Below are 22,640 nucleotides of genomic sequence, written 5' to 3'. Positions count from 1 at the left end.
TCAAATTATAATTATGCAATCCTCCACATTTTACTTAAGAGCTTGCCCTTGCCTCAACCTCCTTGGACATGCCCAGGGTTTACTATGAAACAGGTATTCCTGGTGAGCTGTTTGGATGACACCTCCATCACAGCAAAGGCCAGCTCACTTCCTGTTGCATCTGACTGCACCACACTATCCTTGTCTTCTACATCCTTTGTTCAGCCCCTACCCTCAGGAACTTCTCCTCACAGCCTTTCGATGGGGACCTCCTCTGCCAGCTCTGATACAATAATTGTTCTGGAGATCAACCTTGGCTCACAGGTCTTTGTTTTCTGTCTGTTCCTGGTTGTCTGTCTCACCCACTGTCATGATCTTGTCCACCAACAGATAGCTGAATGAATGACTACAAAACTGTGGCCTCCAAATCTCTCGTTTTTCCGCACCTGTCATTATTATATCACAGTTCACTAGACATTTCAATCCAGATGTTCCATTTCAAATAGGGCATGGCCAAAACTGAACGATCTTCATCTACCTTTTCAGCCAGATGTTCTTCTAAAGTTCCAGTTTTCTTCTGGCTTCTCTGGTTGGTTGGCCCAGAAACCTGGAATCCTTTCTCATTATATTCTTATTCTGTCCCCATCTCTCTCCATCTTTGCATCCTTTATCTTCTTAGTCATCCCCTCTACCTCAATTCTTTACACTGTCACTCTCCTCATGAGACAATAAAGCATTCAACTTATTAGGAAGCAGCATGAGCCAGGTGACATTAAATATCTCTTAAGTAAAGGAATGGTTCTGAAGTAGCAGGAATAAAATTGGTAGTCTATATAACTGGGAACTGAGGATGACTGTGTTTCTAACGGGGCCAGTTGTCATTTGAGAAGCTTTAAGGAACTGAGATTAAAATTTTATTTGTGACATCCTGTCACTGAGGGACCATGTGACTTACCCCTGTGACAAGAGTAAAGACTGGGGCAAAAGATTAAAGCTCATATTGGAAGCTGATGAAATGAATTCAGCTACCTGAGGAGTTTGTGAGGTGAGGATGGACCAAGACAGGAATTTGAGGCGCCCTGATACTTAAGAAGGGAATGGCGAAGTGGAAAGGCCAAGAAGAATCAGGAAAAAGCCATTTCCCTGGAGCTGAGGAAGTAACATGTTCAGTAGCTGGTGCTGAAGAGTGTCGTGGAGGTAGACCGAGATGTGAAAGAGACTACGTGGCCTAGAAGATGGGAGAGATTATACCAAATACTGTCTATTCATGGGGCTCTTCTAGTTGTATTTCTATTTTTGTGATAAAACACAGATAAAAATCAACTTTAAGAGAGATAGGCTTTCTCTAGCTTACAATTCCAGGTAACAGGCCCTCATTTCTGGGAAGTCAAGGCACAGTTAGTTACATCCACAGTCAGGAGCACAGACAAATGAATGTGCACATGCTCACTTCCCTGCCAGCTTCATCTACTCTTGGACAGTCCTGGATCCCAAACCACTTTCAGTTAGGGCTCTGCTGGGAGCCGCAGACCCCTAGCCCCTTGACTTTCTTTGTTTGCTTTAGACCCTTTGCCTGCTGGAGTGAACTGAGCAAAACACCTGTGCTTGCAGCTGCTCTGAGCACGAGACCTTGCCTGCAGCTGCTCTGAGCACAAGACCTTGCCTGCAGATGCTCTGAGCCTGATGAGTCTGCAGCTGAAAGATCCCAAGAGTTGGGTGTGGCTAAGGATCCCTCTATAAGCTGCCCCTGAGTACAATAGGGTTTGGCATTCTTGTATCAAGGATGACCCCCCCCCCCCATTGTCTCCATGTTTTTTTTAAGTCTATGTGTTTTTAAGTCTTCAGCTTAGTTGCCAGCTCCCAGCTCATGTACCATCTTTTAGTGGCACGGGTGTTACAGGACCATTCAGCTTTTTACAGGTCTCCCTGTAAAAATTCATCAATGGGAATCAAGGCAATTCTCCCACAGACATACCCACTGGACAACCTACTTTAGACTGTCCTCTTTCCAGGCAATTCTAGGTTGTGTAAAGCTAACAATCAAATCTAATCATCAAGAGAAGCCCTTGCTTGCTCTTCCTCTTGGCTCCAGGGAGAGAGGTAGATCATAACTTAAGTTCAAACAGATGATTCCCCTTGCTGAGGATCTTGACTCTTTTGCAAGAGTTCGAGCATCCAGGTCACCTTATACTGACATGCTCTGTGAGGGTTCAATTGTTGCAGAATATTTGTTTACACTGTAAAGATATGTCTTTGCCTAAGGTGCCTTCTGATTGGTTTAATAAAGAACAAAATGGCCAGTACCTGGCAGGAGAGAATAGGCAGGACTTCTAGACAGAGAAACTGGGAGAAAGAAGTAGGAGGGCTATTCCACTAATAGCTAGGAGCAAGTGCCACACTAGAAGAGATAACCAGGCCATGTGGCAGAACGTAGATTAAAAAAATATGGGTTAAATAAGTTACAAGAGTTAGTTGGGGGAAAAAAACCTAAGCTAAGGCTAAGATCTCATAATTAGTAAGAAGTCTCTGGGTTATTATTTGCAGACTGGAGGTCCAAAGATAGTTTGACAAAGAAAGCTTGCTACATATTCATTGGTCATGAAGACCTGATGGTCTGGTCTGGGAGCAGAGTCTTAGGATACCAGAGATTTCTTTCTTCTGTTCTATTTTCTGTATTCACTTTCCTAGACTGCCATTCAATCTTGGGAATAATTCAGTGCCCCTCTACATGAATCCCCTCCCTTCTTCCTCTAGACAGAATGGGTTCTGTTGTGAGAAACAAAGTACAGTGAGGTGCACGGTATCTTGACAGGAATATTTCCGGGAGAATGTCGGGTTCGGAATCCAGATTAAATTACAGAGGAGTGGGGGTGTGGGCCAGGGGTTAACCTGTCACCCAAGCATGAAGACCAGAGTTCAGATCCCTAGAGCTCATGAAGGTGCCAGGTGAGCCATGCTGACCTGCTTGGACTTCCAACCCTGAGAGGCAGAGGCAGCTGATCCCTAGAGTGAGTCACCAGTGGGATTAGTCACATCCACAAGCTTTGGGTTTGACTATGAGACGCTACCTCAAAGAATGAGGTCTCCACATGCATGTGCACCTATGTGCATGCACACCTGTGTGCAAAGGGGATGACATACAAACATGCCTACAAACACACGCACAGCACACACTTGAAAATGTAAAAAGAAAAAAGAGCATTATTCAAAAGAATACTGGAAACTGACACTTTACTGAGCAGCAAGGTAGGTGGACTTAGCTGTTGGAAGAGGGCATCTAACATGTTTTAGAAGCTGAAAGGATGGGTGCAGATTTCCTTCCTCATCTTGACATTTCAGTTCTCCTATTTGATTTCCACTTGGCTTTCAGACCCAGCCACAGTATTCCCTCTGATCAAGCCAAACTGCACATTCAATATTATCTACAAATGCCTGACTTATAGGCGTGTTTGTTTTGTTTTTGAAGCAGGTCAGATGTAGTGCAGACTGCCCTTAAATTCACGATCCTCCTAGCTCAGTCTCCTAAATGTTGGGATCACACAAGTGTCTCTACACCCTCACCCTCTATAGGTTTTACTAAGGATATAACCATAACCTAGATTACATCCACAGATTATCCTGTTGATTGCCTTCTCCTCTATAGCCTCCTCAAAGTTTTTCTGATCCCAGAAATGAGTGAAGCTTCTGCTGACTTTAAAAATTCTTGAACTACTTTGAATCTCTCTTACCATTCTCTTTCTTCTTCTTCTTCTTCTTCTTCTTCTTCTTCTTCTTCTTCTTCTTCTTCTTCTTCTTCTTCTTCTTCTTCTTCTTCTTCTTCTTCTTCTTCTTCTTCTTCTTCTTCTTCTTCTTCTTCTTCTTCTTCTTCTTCTTCTGTTGATCTTTTCGAAACAAGGTTTCTCTGTGTAACAGCCCTAGCTGTTCTGGAACTAGCTCTGTAGACCAAGCTGGCCTCAAACTCACAGAGGTCCGCCTACCTCTGCCTCCAGAGTGTTGGGATTAGAGGAGCAGTTCAGCAGTAGAGTGCTTGACAGGCATCCCGAGTTCCCAGTCCAATCTTACGGGGGAGGGATGGAGGAAAGGGGGGGTGCTGCTCAGAGTACAGCGTGGGCAAGCCACTGGACTCAGGCTGGGGTGCTGCTCAGAACACAGCATGGACAAGCCACTGGGCTCAGGCTCCAGCCCCACAAAAACCAAACCAAATGACAGCAAAGGTGCACAAACCTGACTTAGTCCCACTTGCACTGAGTTCAAACGGAGGCGAACCTAATTCATAATTTCAAAAGGTGGTGTGGTGGGGAGGGGACAGGAGGTAGACTGGGAGGGCATGGGGTGGACTGATGTGTTTGTGATAACTCATTGAAACTCATTATTTATGCACGTTTTTCTAAGTCTGCTGAACCTATTCTAAGAGTTTATTTGGGGTCAGGGAGATAGTTCTGTGGGTAGAGGTGCTTGCAGACAAGCCTGGAAATCCAACCTCATTCCCTGGATCCCATGTAGGAGAGAAGAGAAGTTGTCCTGTGACCATCATACACATATGCACGCCCCTCTTCAAATAAATAAATAATTTTAAAAAGCTTATTAAAAATAGGCAGTATATGTGTGATGTAGTACAAAGATTATAGGGTGGAAAATTAGAATCAGTATGGTGTTTCAAATGTTTAACTTTTAATTTTAACAAGATAAAGCCAGTACTATACAAATATTAATTAGTTAATAATTAATTAAGAAATAAATTAATAAATTAAGCTGTGCTAGCACCAGAACATCAAAATAGAACAGGAAATGAGTTGTACACATTATAGCCAGCCCTTTTCCCTGTGGGGTTCTGGTTCTCTTTGCCTGTTGGGAGAAACTCATGTTGTCCACCGGAAGCACTGAGGTCTATAGTACACATCTGCAGGACACTTTAAAAAATGCTGTAATTACATGTTGTATCATGGAAAAAAAATAGAGCCAACGGGAAGGAAATGGGATTGTTCTTGGTTCCCAGCAGCACAGAACGTCTCTTTTGTGCTTCCTTTTTTTCTAATGTGGCAGGAGGAGGTTAAACAGTTATCTCTTCTGAGGTTATAATTCCATTTTACACAGGCTTCACTTTAACGTTGATAAGACAGCAGATATTTAATAGACAAACATAACTTATCTGATAGTGTCCCAGATGTTAGGACTCTATGCTGGAGCATCTGAAACCAAGAGGCCCATTTGAGTTTCTCTCTTGTGCCTTTGTTTTCTATTCTAACGGATCACAGGAATCTTTCATTTGGGTTTGTAACCCCCTGGAAGGCAATGTTCCAAATCTGGGGAGGTGTTCCCATCAATGCTAAGAAGGAAGCGGACGGAGTCAGGAGTGGCAGCAGCTAACAGCCCTCCCTGAGGATCCCCGCAGCTCTCTCCGGCCTGCCCGAGATCTCCTTCTCAGAGACCACCATTGCACACAGGCCTCTACTCTGCACTTCACTTACCATGTCCTTAACAATAACAGTTTTCAGATGACAGGGCTTACAGTTTTTAGGGCAAAAGAGAATCTCTTCCTGTTTTCTTGTCCCATGAGGCTGATGTTGGCTCTTTGCTCCTTCCTGGATTGTTGCCTGGGTTTAGAGACTACAAAGGGCTCATGTTTCTAACTTTCTTGTTCAGATAATGATAGAGGCTCAATCAGTGTTGGCTGAGTGAAGACAGGAGAGGCTGGTGGCCTGGAATCACTTTCAGGATGCGTTCTGCCTTGGTGTTGCAGAGCTGTGCCTGTATCCCGAAATACCAACCTGTGGGTTGTATTGGAAGTCTAACTGGCATTCCTTCATCTCTGTCTGTGGCGAGTGGAGGAAGCCTGAGTGAATGTGTGTTGTTAACAGGGGAACATCCATATCAACACCACGAATGCATCAGATCTATGGAAATGACAAAGCCGTCCTTGGGTTCAAGTATTATTGACCAATGAATGTCATTAGCTGATGTGGGAGTGATTTCTTTCTAATCTGTTGCTTTCATTGGTTAATTAATAAAGAAACTGCCTAAGCCCATTTGATAGGCCAACCCTTAGGTGGGTGGAGTAAACAGAACAGAATTCTGGGAGAAAGAAACCGAGTCAGTGAGTCGCCATGATTCTCCCACTCCAGACAGATGCAGATTAAGATCCTCCCTGGTAAGCCAGCTCGTGGTGCTACACAAAATATTAAAAATGGGTTAGATCAAAATGTAAGAGCTAGCCAATAAGAGGCTGAAACTAATGGGTCAAACAGTGATTAAAAAAATACAGTTTCCGTGTAATTATTTTGGGTAAAGCCATGCGGGCAGCCGGGTGCTGGGGACACAGCCCTGCCACTCTTATTACAACAATTAGCTAAGGCCAGTGTATAAATAGTATAGATTAGCTTCCTATTCAGGAGGAAGTTGAGACTTCCTTTACAGTTGAAACTGCTCTTCCAGAGACCTGCCACTGAGACTAGTTGACGCCTCTCCTTATGCTGTCTGAGTTTCTGGGTTTCATATTAGTACCTCCATCAGAGTAAGCCTTACAGCCAGCCTGACCCTGCTTTTCTGTGTGTGTCTGTTGTTTCTTCATTCCCATCTCACCCCAGCCAGGTTTCCAGGATTTAGTACTTGTCAATCACATCTCTCAGGGTGTACAGGGTGGAATAAGAATATGATCTGGCAAAGGGGTAGGCATTTGAGTTCCCAACTGGCAGAAACTGGTTCTCTGCTATCAAGAAATTATTCATGTATGTAACTGTGGCCTGACATTCATAGTACTGACTCACACAGTGTTCATGCGTGCATGATAGGGAGATAGCTCAGTTGGTGAAGTGCTTCCCTTGCAAGCATGAGTAGGAATTTGATTCTAGAACTCTTATAAAAGGGCTGGGCATGTCAGTATGCCCGTGCAATCCCAGTGTTAATCTTCTAGTTTCTTCTCTGTAACTCTGACAAATACCATTATCAAAAGCAACTTAGGAGAGGAGAAGTCAGAGTCCATCACTGATGGGAGTTAGAGCAGGAGCTCAAGGCAGGCCCATATGCTATTCTGCACATCAGTACCTTCAACCACCTTCAACCAAGCAGCTCAGTTCACAGCCAAGAAGATAGCAGGAGCTGTGAAGGATGCTGGGACTTGCTAGTTGTCTTATCCTCAGCTTTTAGCATCAGTCTTTCTAAGATTCATTTTTATTTTATGAGTGTGAACGTTTGCCTGAATGTAGGTATGAAGGCGTAAGTCACAAACAATCCCACCCCAGTTTGGAATTATGATTAATAGAATGGTTATTTATTTAAGGGGGAAAAACTTACAGATCACCGTCCCAGACAACAGCCCTCTGCGCAATCAGGAAGGGAGTCTAGTCGCCAGAAACGGAGCTGGAAGCCAGAGAGAGAGCGGGGCAGCTTTTTTAAAGAGAGAGAGACCATGCCCCAATGGGCTGGTATCTTAGCAGCTATTGCCTGAAGGAGCAGAAGGAGCTCCCCGCAACATAGGTATGTGTATCACATGTGTGTCTGGTGCCCACAGAGGCCAAAAGAGGACACTGGATCCCCTGGAACTAGAGTTAGAGACAGTTGTGAGCTCCTATATGGGTGATGAGAACCAAATTCTGGTCCTCTGGAAGTGCAGTAAGTGCTCAACCACTAAGCAATCTTTCTAGCTTCTCAGCTAGTTTTCTTTCGCAGTTTAGAACAAGCTGTCTAGGAACAGTACTGTCTATGGTGGACTCGGCCCTCCTGTGTCAACTAGCAATCAAGAGATCCCTGCCCCAGACATGTCCATAGGCCAATCTGATCTAGGCAATTCCTCTCTCAGATGGCTCTAGGTTGTGCCAACTTCATAGACAAAGCTAAATAGTCAGCTGGAGGAGAAATACAAGTGATTCCTGGAGCTTTGGCTAGCCAGCTGTTGGCAAGTTCTAGGCGAGTAAGAGACCCTGTCTTAAAGGAAATATGAGTGGGTGGCACCCGAGGCCTTCGCATGTGCATTTTCATACATGTGTACACATACCCACCATGTGTATCACCACACATGAACACCCCATAACATGTGTATTTGTGCATATGCACACGTGCACACACAGGCAAACTTATTGGCATAGCAAATCTAATCAATAAAACAATAGCAGAAAATTCCACCAAACCATGGAAATAAATGGATATTCAAATACAATAGACATTTGGAATCTCAAACAGACATGAACCCATTACAGTGACTATGCTGAGTCTGTAAAGCAACACTAAACAAAAATAGAAAGCCCTAAGGAAAGAGCCAATGCATTCACAAAGGCCAACACAGCAAAATAACATCAAATTTCTCAGCACACATACTAAAAGCCACAAAAATCATGGAATATATATATATATATATATATATATATATATATATATGCCAATCACGACACATATTCTAACACAGCAATGGCCTTTGTTTGGCATGTACTTATTCCAGGGTTGAGTTCTTACTTCAAAGCTTGAAGCTGGTGGTTCTGGTTTCCCACGAATTATTTTCCAGATCATTAATTTCTCAGTACTCTAAGAGTAAGGTACCCATGGTATGATCTCATCCCACCTTTGTGAAAACGCAGACACATGTGTCATACATACAGACATTTCAAAACACACGAGTTGTTGTCTGTGGAAGGGGCGGCTAAGTTTCTTTTTTAGTTTTATAAGTATTTTCTGTTATAATATTTAAAAATTTAAAAATCAAGAATAGATATTGTAGTTAGAATGTGTAAAACTAAGAGTAAACAAGTATTTGGGGAGAATTTAATGATTACTAAAATTAGAATTTTCTTTCCAAGATTCCTTTCATGCCTGTAACCCTAACATTTTGAGACTGACAGGGTTGCTAGTTAAGGGCCATGGCAAGATAGCAAAACCTTGTCTAAAACCAAAATTAAATAGGACAAAACAAAAACTGCTTGCTCCTGAGCAGCTGAATTTCCAGGATAATCACGTGTGGTTTAAGATGCAAATTTGATTGAATCCTTTTTCCCTGTTGGTACTTATTTTTTTTTTAAAAAAAATATTTATTTATTATATATACAATATTCTGTCTGTGTGTATGTCTGCAGGCCAGAAGAGGGCACCAAACCTCATTACAGATGGTTGTGAGCCACCATGTGGTTGCTGGGAATTGAACTCATGACCTTTGGAAGAGCAGGCAATGCTCTTAACCACTGAGCCATCTCTCCAGCCCTTCCTGTTGGTACTTATTACTGAGTGTGCAAGTCATGTTTCAGTTCCAGACAGAAATTTCACTCCAAGTAGCTTATGCAAAGTGAATCACTCTTTGGCTTCTGACTGAAAAGTTCAGGGGTAACTCAGGGCAGTTAGAGCTGGAGGCCACATTCTGGTGTGTTTTTCTTCCTCATCTTCTCCTTGGCTCTGCTTGCTTTGTGTGGGTTTTTTTTTTCTAGATAAGCTTCATTCATGGGGAGGAAACATTGCTCCTGCCATCTTCTGGTCCATAGGGTCCTTGGAACTCAAGAAGCCCCAGGAGGTGAGAGGCTTGACTGGGCACCCAGTCTCGGGGTTAGAGAGGCGTGTTACTGCAGAGTGAGGGTGTGCTCTCCAAGTAGGTAAAGTCATGTTATAAAGGATTTACTAATACATTTGCTTAGGAGACATTAAGTCACCCAAGTGGAACTTAAAGGAGCACTGCCTCCAAAACACCCAGAATAGAAGTAGTTTGCTAACCAGGCCTGTTAGAGAGAAACACAATTTAGGATTCTGCGATGTACGTTATTTGTTTACCGGGATTCATCAGCTATTAGCTCTGTTCCCACAACAAAGACACGAAGTAGACCTGACTTACAACCAGCCATGAAGTCCTCTTCTGCCATTATGTACCCTGTGCTCTTATCAGGAAAAACGTAATTCTGCCAGGTAGGCAAAATGACCCTGAGTCATTTTGAAAAGAAAGAAAACACTGATGAATTCTGTCAGTATCTGCTGTGCAAATCTCCCATCTGCCCAAGTGGTCAGACTCCGGTCTCTTGTCTGTTTAAATTGTTCCAAGTGTAACAGAGATGGGACCTAACAAAGATTTAAGGATGACAGCATGTATAAAATGCATAAGCCTGTGGTTACGTAAGCTAGTAAACTCTTCTATTTGAGGCTGGCTCTTCCTTGGTGTTGGCTCCAGGCAGACAAGCACATTGAAGAGCTTTGCTTTAACTCCATGTGTGCAGCACAGTGATTTCTCACTGGGAGGATATATTATGTTTCAGACTAAGGACCAATGCAGCCATCTTTCCTGTGGTACAAACTTGTTTAGCTAAACTTGAACAGCTTGCAGTTCCAAGAGCAAACCAGGCTTGTTGCTGGTTCTTAATTTCTACATTGTGCTAGCTAGTTTTATGGCAACTTAACACAAGCCACTATCATTTGGGAGGAGGAAACTGAGAAAATGTCCTCAACAGTCTGACCCCTAGGCTAGCCTGTGGTGCATTTCCTTGACTGATGATTGATGGGGATGGCCCATTTCGCTGTAGGTGGTCCCACAACCTGTCACAAAGCAGGCTGGTAACTACAGGGAAAAAGGAGGGTGAAAACAACAATAAAGATTCTCAAAAAGTCATAAAGAATCATGCTATTAACTATCTACCTAAAAATATTCACAATACACTTAAGTCAGTGCATAAATAAACATATATAATTTAAGTGAAAATTTCCCATCTGGGCTGTCAGTGCTCTCAAGAGATGAAGATAATCTAACAAAAAGTCAACATCAGGTATGAGAAGCCTTCTTTTAAGCTATTGGTCAAGACCATCCAAGAGACTCCCAAACATTACAGGCTATTTCCATCACCCTGGGTTGTCCCAGCAGAGGAGGAAGGTAAGGCCTAGTGAAGAAACACTGTATTTCCGACACAGGGCCCAGAGATCCCTGAGCTGGAACTGACCGGAATGCCTGAGTACTATCTCACAGTACCAGAAGGTGCCATGTAAGCTTCCAATGGAGGGGAGCAACCAACAGTCGTACCCAGCTGTGGTGCCTATGAGTAACAACAATGACCAGCACGGTGGCATGATAACCCTGATGGTGTAGTGGTGTACATATCTTAGCGGTAACCAACAACTCTCTAGCTGGACACAAGATCGCCTCAAGAAGAGGGAAATAAAGCCGGGTACCAGAAACTTAGCTAACTAAGCCAGGGCTAGAAAAACTATGGGTCTTGAGAGAGAATCTACAGCTGCCACTGCAATAATTCGATAAGAGGGGGACCTTGGTGGGTTAAGGGGCCACAGGGCGGAGAGAGCACAGGGAGGGTGAGGGACACATACTGTGCAGACAGAGGTAAGTGGGAAGTTCTATTGAGATAAACGGAGTGGGGCCGGGCAGTGGTGGCGCACGCCTTTAATCCCAGCACTTGGGAGGCAGAGGCAGGCGGATCTCTGTGAGTTCGAGACCAGCCTGGTCTACAAGAGCTAGTTCCAGGACAGGCTCCAAAACCACAGAGAAAACCTGTCTCGAAAAACCAAAAAAAAAAAAAAAATGGAGTGGGGAAGGGAAGGAGAGAGAGAGAGAGAGAGAGAGAGAGAGAGAGAGAGAGAGAGAGAGGCATAGTTTTGCCTTTAAAGGGACAGGGTACTGTCTGCCATGCATGCAGGGCTGACACACTCTGCCAGGTCCCCAAGGGGTGGGGCCAAGGTGTGCCTGGATGCTAACAGCCACTTTATAAATGAGCAGAATCCCTAACTGCATTCTAAATATTTGTCATTATACACACAGAGAAGAAAACTTCTCTTTGTGACAAGGATCTTTACAGAAAATCATAAGCAATCAAAATACCAATTGTGGAGCTCAGTTTCAAAATGATATATACAACAGAACTCCTTGGGCTGAAGGCCCAAGGATCACTGCAGAAGAGGGGTGGGAACATGTAGTGATATTTCATTTGTATTTTAATAAATAAAGCTTGCCTGAAGATCAGAATGCAAAACAGACACACTAGTCAACCATACAGGCCAGGTAGTGGTGGCACACATTTAATCCCAGCAGCCACACTAGTCAGCCATAGAGGCTGGGTGGCACACATTTAATCCCAGCAGCCACACTAGTCAGCCATAGAGGCTGGGTGGTGGTGGTGCACGCCTTTAACTCCAGCACTATGGAGGAGTAAAAAGCGGAACGAGACAGGAACTCTCCTCTTTTGGTCTGAAGATTTCATAGAGGTAAGAGCTATCTAGTATCTTGGATGCTTTGCTTTTCTGATCTTCAGGTTGAACCCCAATATCTGTCTCTGAGTTATTATTCATGCTATATTTTACTCCAAATGTTTGGAGTACAAATTCACACAAAAGCTGTTTGCCTGTGGTTTTACAGCCATTGGCACAGGCCAGAGCTACAAGAGGCCAGAGTCTTTGCCTGACTGGCTAAGTTCTTTTTTCTCTCCTGGCAGCCTCTCCCTGAACCCCCTTCTTAGGCTGCTGCCAAATTAGGCAGCTGTCTTGAAATCCGGTTAGGCTTTTACTGTTCTACACAGAAGCAAAAAGGCCTCAGATCTTCATCAACATCAGAGGCAGATTCGGCAAGACAATTGGGAATTCTTTAAGACAGAAATTACTTAAAACAGAGTTTTTCCCCCCACATTAAAAAATGGGAAAAGCATTATAATCGAGAGATTTGGGTCTCTGTATGATGGTATGTTAGACAGTTTGAAAATGGAACAAGGCTACCATCTTCCACCACATCTGTGACCACCCGAGCCGAGGCCCAGACTGCCCCTGGACAGGAGCCGTAGAGCTTTATCAGCATCCGGTAGAGACAGACCCACCTGTACACAGAGGAAGACTGACTACCTAAGCCACAGGCCCCACCTTCACCAACTGGAGGAAGAGATGATAACAGGAAGACCTGAACATACTAAACCGGAAAAAGCAGAAGAAAAAGATCTTAAATATAATTTTATGAAGATGACAGAAACCCTTAAAGAGGAAATGAAAAAAATTCCTTAAAGGAATGGAAAAAAAAAACCAAAAAGTTGGAAGAAATAAAAAAAATCTCTTAAAGAAACCCAAGGAAACCAAGAGAAAAAAAGCAGGTGAAGCAAACAGTTCAAGACTTGAAAATTGAAATAGAGGCAATAAAGAAAACACAAATTGAGGGAATTCTGGAAATGGAAAATCTGGGTAAATGAACAAGAACTACAGCTGCAAGAATAACCAACAGATTACAAGAGATGGAAGAGAGAATCTCAGGAGTCAAAGATATGATAGAAGAATTAGAATCATTGGTCAAAGAAAATGTTAAGCCCAATAAATCTTTAACAAAAAATATGCAGGAAATCTGGGACACCATGAAAAGTCCAAACTCAAGAATAATAGGGATAGAAGAAGAAGTCCAACTCAAAGCACAGAAAATAAATTCAACAAAGTCATAGAAGAAAACTTTTCCAACCTGAAGAATGATATGCCTATGAAGGTACAAGAAGCTTACAGAACACCAAACAGACTGGACCAGAAAAGAAAGTCCCCTCGCCATATAATAATCAAAACACTAAACATACATAATAAAGAAAGAATATTAAGAGTTGCAAAGGAAAAAGGCCAAGTAACATATAAAGACAGACCTATCAGAATTACACCTGACTTCTCAATGGAAACTCTGAAAGCGATAAGGTCCTGGTCAGATGTGCTGCAGACACTAAGAGATCACAAAAGCAAGCCCAGACTACTATACCTAGTAAAGCTTTCAATCACCATAGATAGAGAAAACAAGGTATTCTGTGACAAACCAAATTTAAACATTACCTATCCACAAATCTAGCATTATAGAAGGTACTAGAAGGAAAACTCCAACCCAAAGAAGTTAGCTGCACCCATGAGAAAATAGGCAACAAGTAACCTCACACCTCATAGTAGCAAACCCCAAAAAAGGGAAACACACAAACAGTGACACCAAAATTTAACAGGAATGAACAATCATTTGTCATTAATATCTCTTAATATAAATGGACTCAACTGACCTATAAAAAGACACAGGTTAACACAGAATAGATATGAAAACAGGATCCATCCTGCTGCATAAAAGAAACACATTTCAACCTCAAAGATAAACATTACCTCAGAGTAAAGGGTTGGAAAAATATTTTCCAATAAAATGGACCTTAGAAACAAGCAGGTATAGCTATCCTAGAATCTAAAAAAAATAGACTTTAAACTAAAATCAATCAAAAGAGATGGAGCAGGATACTATATACTCATCACAGGAAAAATCCATCAAGATGGAGTCTCAATTCTGAACATCTATGCCCCAAATACAAGAGTACCCACATGTGTAAAAGAAACATTACTGAAGCTTAAATCGCACATCAAACCCCACGTACTAAGAGTAGGTGACTTCAACACCCCACTCTCCCAATGAACAGGTCTTCCAGTCAGAAACTTAACAGAGAAACAAGAAAACTAATAGCTGTCATGACTCAAATGGACTTAATAGACATCCACAGAACATTTCACCCAAACATAAAAGAATATACCTTCTTCTCACCACTTCATGGAACCTTCTCTATAACTGACCACATACTTGGTCACAAAGCAAACCTCAACAGATACAAAAAAAATTGGACTAACCCTCTGTATCTATTCGGATCACCATGGCTTAAAGTTCAACCACACTAACTGCAGAAAGCCCACAAATTCATGGTAATTGAACAATGCTCAATTGAATTGGGTAAAGGAAGAAATAAAGAAATTAAAGACTTCCTAGAATTCAATGAAAATGAAGTACAACATACCCATACTTATGGTACACTTTGAAAGCAGTGGAAGAGGAAAGTTCATTGCACTAAGTGCCTACATAAAGAACCTGGAAAAATCCCACACTAGTGACATAACAGCATGTTTGAAAGCTCTAGAACAAGAAGGAGCAAACTTACCCAGGAGGAGTAGATGCCAGGAAATAATCCAATTGAGGGATGAAATCAATAAAATAGAAACAGAAAGCAATAAACAGAATCAATGAGACAAGAGTTGGTCCTTTGAGAAAATCAAGATAGACAAACTGTTATCCAAACTAACCAAAAGGCAGAGTAAGAGAGAATATGCAAATTAACAAAATCAGAAAGGAAAAGGAGGATATAATAATAGATATAGAGAAAATCCAGACATCCATCAGGTCATGCTTCAAAAACCTAAACTACACAAAATTGGAAAATTTAAAGGATATGAACAATTTTCTAGATAGGTACCACATACCAAAATTAAATCAAGAACAGACAAACAATTTAAATAATCCTCTAACCCCTAAGAAAGTAGAAGTAGTCATCAAAAGTCTCCCAGCCAAAGCAAGTCCAGGGCAAGATGGTTTCATCGCAGAATTCTACCAGAATTTCAAAGAAGAGCTAATGCCAATACTCCTCAAATTATTCTACAGAATAAAAACAGAAAAGACATTGACAAACTCTTTTTACAAGGTGACAGTTACCCTGATACCCAAACCACACAAAGATGCAAGAGAATTAGACCTATCTCCTTGATGAACACTGATGCAAAAATAATAAAATACTGACAAATGGTATCCAAGAATACATCAAAAAAATCATTCACCATGATCAAGTTGGCTTCATTCTAGAGATGCAGGAATGGTTCAATATATGAAAATCTATCAATACCATCCACCATATAAATAAACTGAAAGAAAAATCCACATGATCATCCCATTAGATGCTGAAAAAGCATTTGAAAAAAATCAAACAGTCCTTTATGATAAAGGTCTTGGAGAGATCAGGAATACAAGGAACGTACCTAAACATAATAAAAGCAATGTACAGCAAGCCAACAGCCAACATCAACTTAAATGGAGAGAAACTCAAAGAAATTCCACTAAAATCAGGAATAAGACAAGGCTGTTCACTCTTATCTATTTAACATAGTACTTGAACTTCTAGCTAGAGCAATAAGACAACAAAAGGAGATCAAAGGGATACAAATTGGAAAGGAAGAAGTCAAACTTTTGCTATTTGCGGATGATATGATAGTATACATAAATGACCCCAAAAATTCTATAAGGGAACTCATACAGCTGATAAGCTCCTTCATTCATTGTTAAAAAGAAATCTGAGAAATGGAGAATGGTGACAGATCTAAGAGATGTTGTTAACAAGGTGATTCAGCCAATGGGTCCTCTACAGTCTTTTCCTTCTCTGTTGCCTAAAGGATGACCTCTTATAGTTATTGATTTAAAAGATTGTTTCTTCGCTATACCTTTACAAGAAAAAGACAGAGAAAAAATTGCCATCATGGTGCCTGCTTATCATAATTCTCAAAATTCTAAGAGATATTAATGGATGATTTTCCCATGCAGAATGGTAAATAGTCCCACCCTGTGCTAATATTTTATAAGCCATCCATTGAAAATGGTATGTAAGCAGTTTCCTCAACTATACTTTACCATTTCATGGATGACATTTTGCTATCTGACTCAAATGCCAATACTTTAGAAAGGATATTTGAAGAAGTAAAGACAATTTTGCCTTGTTGGGAATTATAAATTGCTCCTGAAAAAATGCATAGGTGATTATATTAATTATTTAGGCTATAAAATATGTGTACAAAAAATTAGACCTCAAAAAGTACAAATTAGTAGAGATCGATTGCAGACTCTTAATGACTTTCAAAGATTGCTAGGAGACATTTACCATCTATGCTGCTCTACTGGGATAAAACCTGATGAACTGATTCAGTTAAACAGAACCTTAGACAGTGACAAGGACTTAAATAGTCCCAGGGAATTATCAGCTGAAGCCAAGAGAGAATTGGCTTTGATAGAAGAGAAATTACAGAATGCACATGTGGATTCTGTGGATCCGAATCTTAACTGCATTTGGTCATATCACCCTCCAAACATTCCCGTACAGAAATTCAAATGCAGACGGAAGTTATTATCTTAGAAGAGATCTTTTTACCACATAAATCGAGTAAAAAACTAAAAACTTGTATGGAAAAGGTCTCTGAGTTAATTCTAAAAGAAAAATTGAGACTTCATTAATTAGTAGGTATAGATCCATCAGAAAGTATAGTACATTTGAATAATAATGAAGTTGACAAATTATGGGAAAGAAATAAATTATAGAAAAGAGCCTGTAGTAATATTTTGGGCAAGATTAACAACAAATATTCCAAAAGCAAGAGAATTAAACTTATAAAGAGAACTCATTGGATCCTTCCTTGCACTGAATAGGACACAACAATAACTGGAGCCCCTACATTCTATACTGATACAAATAAATCAGGAAAGGTAAGTTACAAATCAGAAAATTTAGGTAATGTGGATCAAAGCCTGATGTGGGAGTGACTTCTTTCTAATCTGTTGCTTTCATTGGTTAATTAATAAAGAAACTGCTTGGCCTTTGATAGGACAGAAAATTAGGTAGGCGGAGTAAACAGAACAGAATTCTGGGAGAAAGAAAGCCGAGTCAGTCAGTTGCCATGATTCTTCCACTCCAGACAGACGTAGGTTAAGATCTTTCCTGGTAAGACACCTTATGGTGTTACACAGATTATTAGAAATGGGTTAGATCAATATGCAAGAGCTAGCCAATAAGAGGTTATAACTAATGGGCCAAGCAGTGTTTAAAAGAATAGAGTTTCCGTGTAATTATTTCGGGTAAAGCTAGCCGGGTGGCGGGAAGCAGCCCTGCTGCCCCCACTACTACAAAAGCCCTTATAATTCTGTCCAAAAGTCAGAATTATGTTATTCTCATGGTACTAAGGGATTTTAAAGAACCTGTCAACATAGTTACTGATTTTTAATATGCAGAGTTGTTTTGCGTGTAGAAACCACTGAATTTATACCAGATGATACAGAATTGACTTTATTATTTATTCAGTTACAAGATAATTCAGGAATAGGAATCTTCCCATATACATAACACACATTCAAACCTATACACATCTGCCAGGTCCTCTAACACAAGGTAATGCAGAAATTGATCAATTACTGATTAGAAATGTGCCGGAGGACTCAAAATTTCATAAAAATATGTCAATACCAAAGGTTAAAAAAAGATTTTTCCATCATTTGGCAACAAGCCACAGGAATTATAAGGAAATGTCCTATTTATTCTTTATACAACTAAACACCACTACTTGCAGGAAGTAAACCAAAGGGTACTCAAAGGAATGAAATCTGGCCGATGGATGTATTCCGTTTTGTACAATTTAGAAAACTAACATATGTACACTACAGTATTGATACTTATTCAGGTTTTCAATGGACAACTGTTTTGAGTTCAGAATAGGCTGATTTGGTAATTACACATTTGCTAGAAGTTAAGGCCAAATAAAGACAGACAATGCTATACCATATGCCTCTATCAAAATGAATAAATAAACATTTGCTTATTATAATATAAAGTATATTACAGGTATACCACACAATCCTACAGGTCAGGCAGTTATAGAAAGACCAAAACGAATTCAAAGGGATATGTTAAATAAACATAAAGAACTAATAAATACCCCCAGAAATAGATAGTATAACTTACTAACTTTGGATTTTCTAAATGTTAATGAGAAAGGAACAGCATCTGCAGAGAGACATTGGATAGTAGAAAAAAACTACGGAATTAATTCAGTTGGAACACTTTTAAGATGTAATGACCTCAGAATGGAAACCAGGACATGTGTTGCATTGGGAAAGGTTTGCTTTTGTTTCCACAGGAGAAGAAAAGCTATGGAGTCATCAGAATTAATAAAGATGTGATTTTAACAAGAGACAGTTCTTAATTAGGAGAGATGACAGTTCATCAAGCAGCATGGCCATTTAATCTAAACTAACCTATAAAACTAATGAGTGCTTTTCATTTGATCAGATATAACTTGGTAAAAGAGAATCTTCCCCAAAATTAGGGTTGGGGAAGGTTTTTTTGTTTTTGTTTTTTTTTTTTTTTTTTTTTTTCCTGTCTTTTCAGGAGAATAAAGGTATCCAGCTAAGAAATCTGAAGACCACTGGACAAAGGAAACATCTGAAGTAAAAGAACAAATCATCCAGAAAAAAATGTCTCAAGAAAAAGTTAATTGGCCTATTTGTACACCACATTTCCAACAGGATAAAATTTCATAAATTGTCTTAAATGTTTGTTTCTGCTATTCTCTACAGACATATAATACAAATGGTCTTTTTGTAGTCCCAGTCCAATTAAAAAAATAACGCTTGTTTTGGAGTTGGAGTGTGGCTTTCTCCTTCTCTAAACCCAAGCATGCTTATTAATATGAAATCCAAAATCTCTGTCTCATGTCAAAACAGCCACCTGATATGGGACAGAAAAAAAAAACAAAAATTTAAGGACTACTTTATTGTCCCTAATCTCATAATCCTTTGGTTTTCTATTGACTCTTTAACAGTTTTTCTTAAGGTGCAAGATTTGTAAACTTAATATATACATATTATTAAGTATACATATTAATGGTACTAACTAATTCTAAAAAAAGGTTTCATCTACCTTTCTGTACATGATTTTGGGTTTGAATCTTTATCAGTTTTCTGCAGTGAACCCTGAGCACACCTAACATTGACCTTTGAAGTCTTAAAAAGGATAATGTGGCCTCACAACGACAATTCCTCCAGGACTATGATAACACCACTAAGCTGAAAAACACACCTAAAGACCCTTTGGAGTACAAACTGATCAGAACAATTTCAAGGTGGTTAGCTGAGATAATCCAGCCTAACAGACTACTCTCGCCAGGAACTGAGATGAGCCCTACATTTTCCCACTATGCAGAAACTGGGCAACAAGTGATACAGCTACCTCTTGACAAGTAACCCAAATTTTTATTTTCAGGATCCCTTAAAAACGCCATTGCTCCCAGATAGCAGGAAATAAATTTAGGAACACAACTTCCAAGAGGTGGGGTAGGTGGCTTTGGGTCTCTCATTGGGTTATGGATATTTGTTTACAGGGGTTGGTTACAAGTTGTTATTTTTATGGCCAGGAGGAAAGTTGAATAAGGGAGATTAGATTCAGAGTTCTTGTTTTGAAAAAGGAAATACAGATAGGATATAAAAGCGTGGATTATAGAATCTACTTTTTAAAAGCAACTACTAGTTTTACACTGGATTGAACTTTTGTATATTGTAACAAATTTTTTATATTGATATAAATTTGAAATTGTGTTAGAACATATTATACATTTCTACTCTTGTTCAAGTCACTGTACCTATATAACTTATTTAACAATGTAATGCAAATTTCTAGTCTTTGAAAATTATTATTACCAACTGTTTAGGATAATAAGGAAATGCAGGCTAGTAGTTAAATCACCTATTATAATTAAACTTACAGTCACATTATGAATGTTTTCAAGGTTAATCAAAGGTATTTTAGATAAGTCATCTTCAAACATTTCAGAGATCTATAGAATATGACATTTAAGGTTTTTTTTTTTTTTTTTTTTTTTTTTTTTTAATAGCATGGGTTCTTTTTTTTTTTTATGACAATGAGACATGTTTCCTCCTGGCAGCACCAATCTACTTCGGAGATGACAATGGATATGGAAGAAACTCCATATGGAGTTTACTTTGTGGTAAAAGTAAGCCACTGGGCAAGAAAATGTCCCTGCCTTGACTGCTGACAGTATACTAGCTTAACTGGACAAATAGGACACAAAAGACAGTGACTGTCAAACATTGTCAAGACAGGAGGAACAGTCCCTCAGTATGTCCTGCTTCATGGAAAAGACTGTTGGACACGCTAGGCCTATAGGCCAAAGATTGGATGCCCCAACATTGCAGAGGAATTTTGGGTGACTGCCTACATAGATAGCTATTTCTGTCATTTCTCACATTTTTTGGAAGTCACTTACTTGTACTTCCTGCTTACTCAATTACTATTATTTACTTCTTGGGTCTCTGAAGGAGTTGAAGACTAGATAGTTATAGTTGTCCTTGTTTACCAGATGTAGAAAGCTAGTTATGATAGAAAGTAAATTAGGTACAAGACTTTGGACTCACCAAGACAGGACAGATAAGAAGTATTTTCTCTGAATTTGTCAAATGCAAATGGACTAGAAATTTGTTGATAAGGTTTTCTTTCCCATCTGGTCCTGCAGCCATTCAGTCCCAAAGAAACACACAAAGGTCTACATTAATCAAACTGGTTGGCCTATTAGCTCAGGTTTATTAACTCTTATAACTTATATGAGCCCATAATTTTTTTAAACATTTATTTATTATGTATACAATATTCTGTCTGCATGTAGACCAGAAGAGGGCACCAGACCTCATTACAGATGGTTGTGAGCCACCATGTGGTTGCCGGGAATTGAACTCAGGTCCTTTGGAAGAGCAGGCAATGCTCTTAACCACTGAGTCATCTCTCCAGCCAGAACCCATAATTCTTGTCTGTGTTTGCCATGTGGCTTGGTACCTTTATCAGTGAGGTGTTCTCATCTGGCTTCCTCTGCATCTGGATGACAACTGTAGACTGTGACTTTCCTCTTCCCAGAATTCTCCTGTTCTCGTCACCCCATCCTGTATTTCCTGCCTGGCCAGTGGCCAATCAGCATTTTATTAAAATACAAGCGACAGGGTACAGACCATTGTCCCACAGCAGACATTGTTAATGTATTTATTGTCTGTATATATTATATATAGTTACTGTTTTTATTGCACCATTTTTCTTATATTAATTATAGCCTTTTTTATTGCAGACAAAATTGATATTTCATTTTTATTTTAATAAAGCTTGCCTGAAGATCAAAATACAAAACAGTCACACTGGTCAGCCATACAGGCCAGGCAATGGTGGCACACACATTTAATCCCAGCAGCCATGCTAGTTAGCCATAGAGGCCAGACTGTGGTAGTGCACGCCTTTAATGCCAGCACTAGAGGGGACTATAAGACAGGATGAGACAGGAACTCTCTTTCAATTTGAAGATTTCATAGAGATAAGAGCTTTCTAGTGGCTTAGTTGCTTTGCTTTTCTGATCTTCAGGCTGAATCCCAATATCTGTCTCTGTTTTTATTATTCATGTACAGCAAGGGCCAGAGGATCTCAAAGTTTGCTGTCTCCTATTAAGGTCAGAAACTGCACCCATCAAGTCACCAACATGACTGCCTAAACATGAGCTGAACAAGGACAACAGACATGGTAACATGGAATAGAGAAATTCCATGAGGCCTCAACCCTACACAAAGAGCCACAGGTATTCTCAGACAGGAGAAATGGTCTCCTCTAAGAACATATCAATCAGTTATTCAATACCAAGTGACGGTCAGCCCTGAAAACATACATACAGGTAACGTTATACAGACTGGGCAGGTTTTACTTATGTATTTGGAAAAAGAACAAGGAGGAATATAGAGGAGGGTTTGGAGTAAAGGGAAGGGGAATGATGTAATTATAGTCTCAAAACAGGATTTAAATTAAAATCTCAAAACATAATTAAAAAAAAGCAAACCAAAGTCAGGTGGTGGTGGTGCACACCTTTAATCCCAGTACTCAGGAGGCAGAGGCAGGTGGATCTCTGTGAGTTCGAGGCCAGCCTCATCTACAAAGCAAGTTCCAGGATAGCCAGGGCTATTACCCAGAGAAACCCTATCTCAAAAACCAAAAACAATAAAACAAAAATCCCCCAGAAAATAAAAAAAAAAAAACCAAACCAAATAAACAATACAGCAAGCAAGCAGACTGACAAGTCACAGGGAGATCCATTAAGCAGTA

This window comes from Chionomys nivalis, chromosome 24 (genome assembly GCF_950005125.1).
Source record: "Chionomys nivalis chromosome 24, mChiNiv1.1, whole genome shotgun sequence".
Classification (NCBI taxonomy): Eukaryota; Metazoa; Chordata; class Mammalia; order Rodentia; family Cricetidae; genus Chionomys; species Chionomys nivalis.
Note: the sequence above shows the minus strand (reverse complement) of the source record.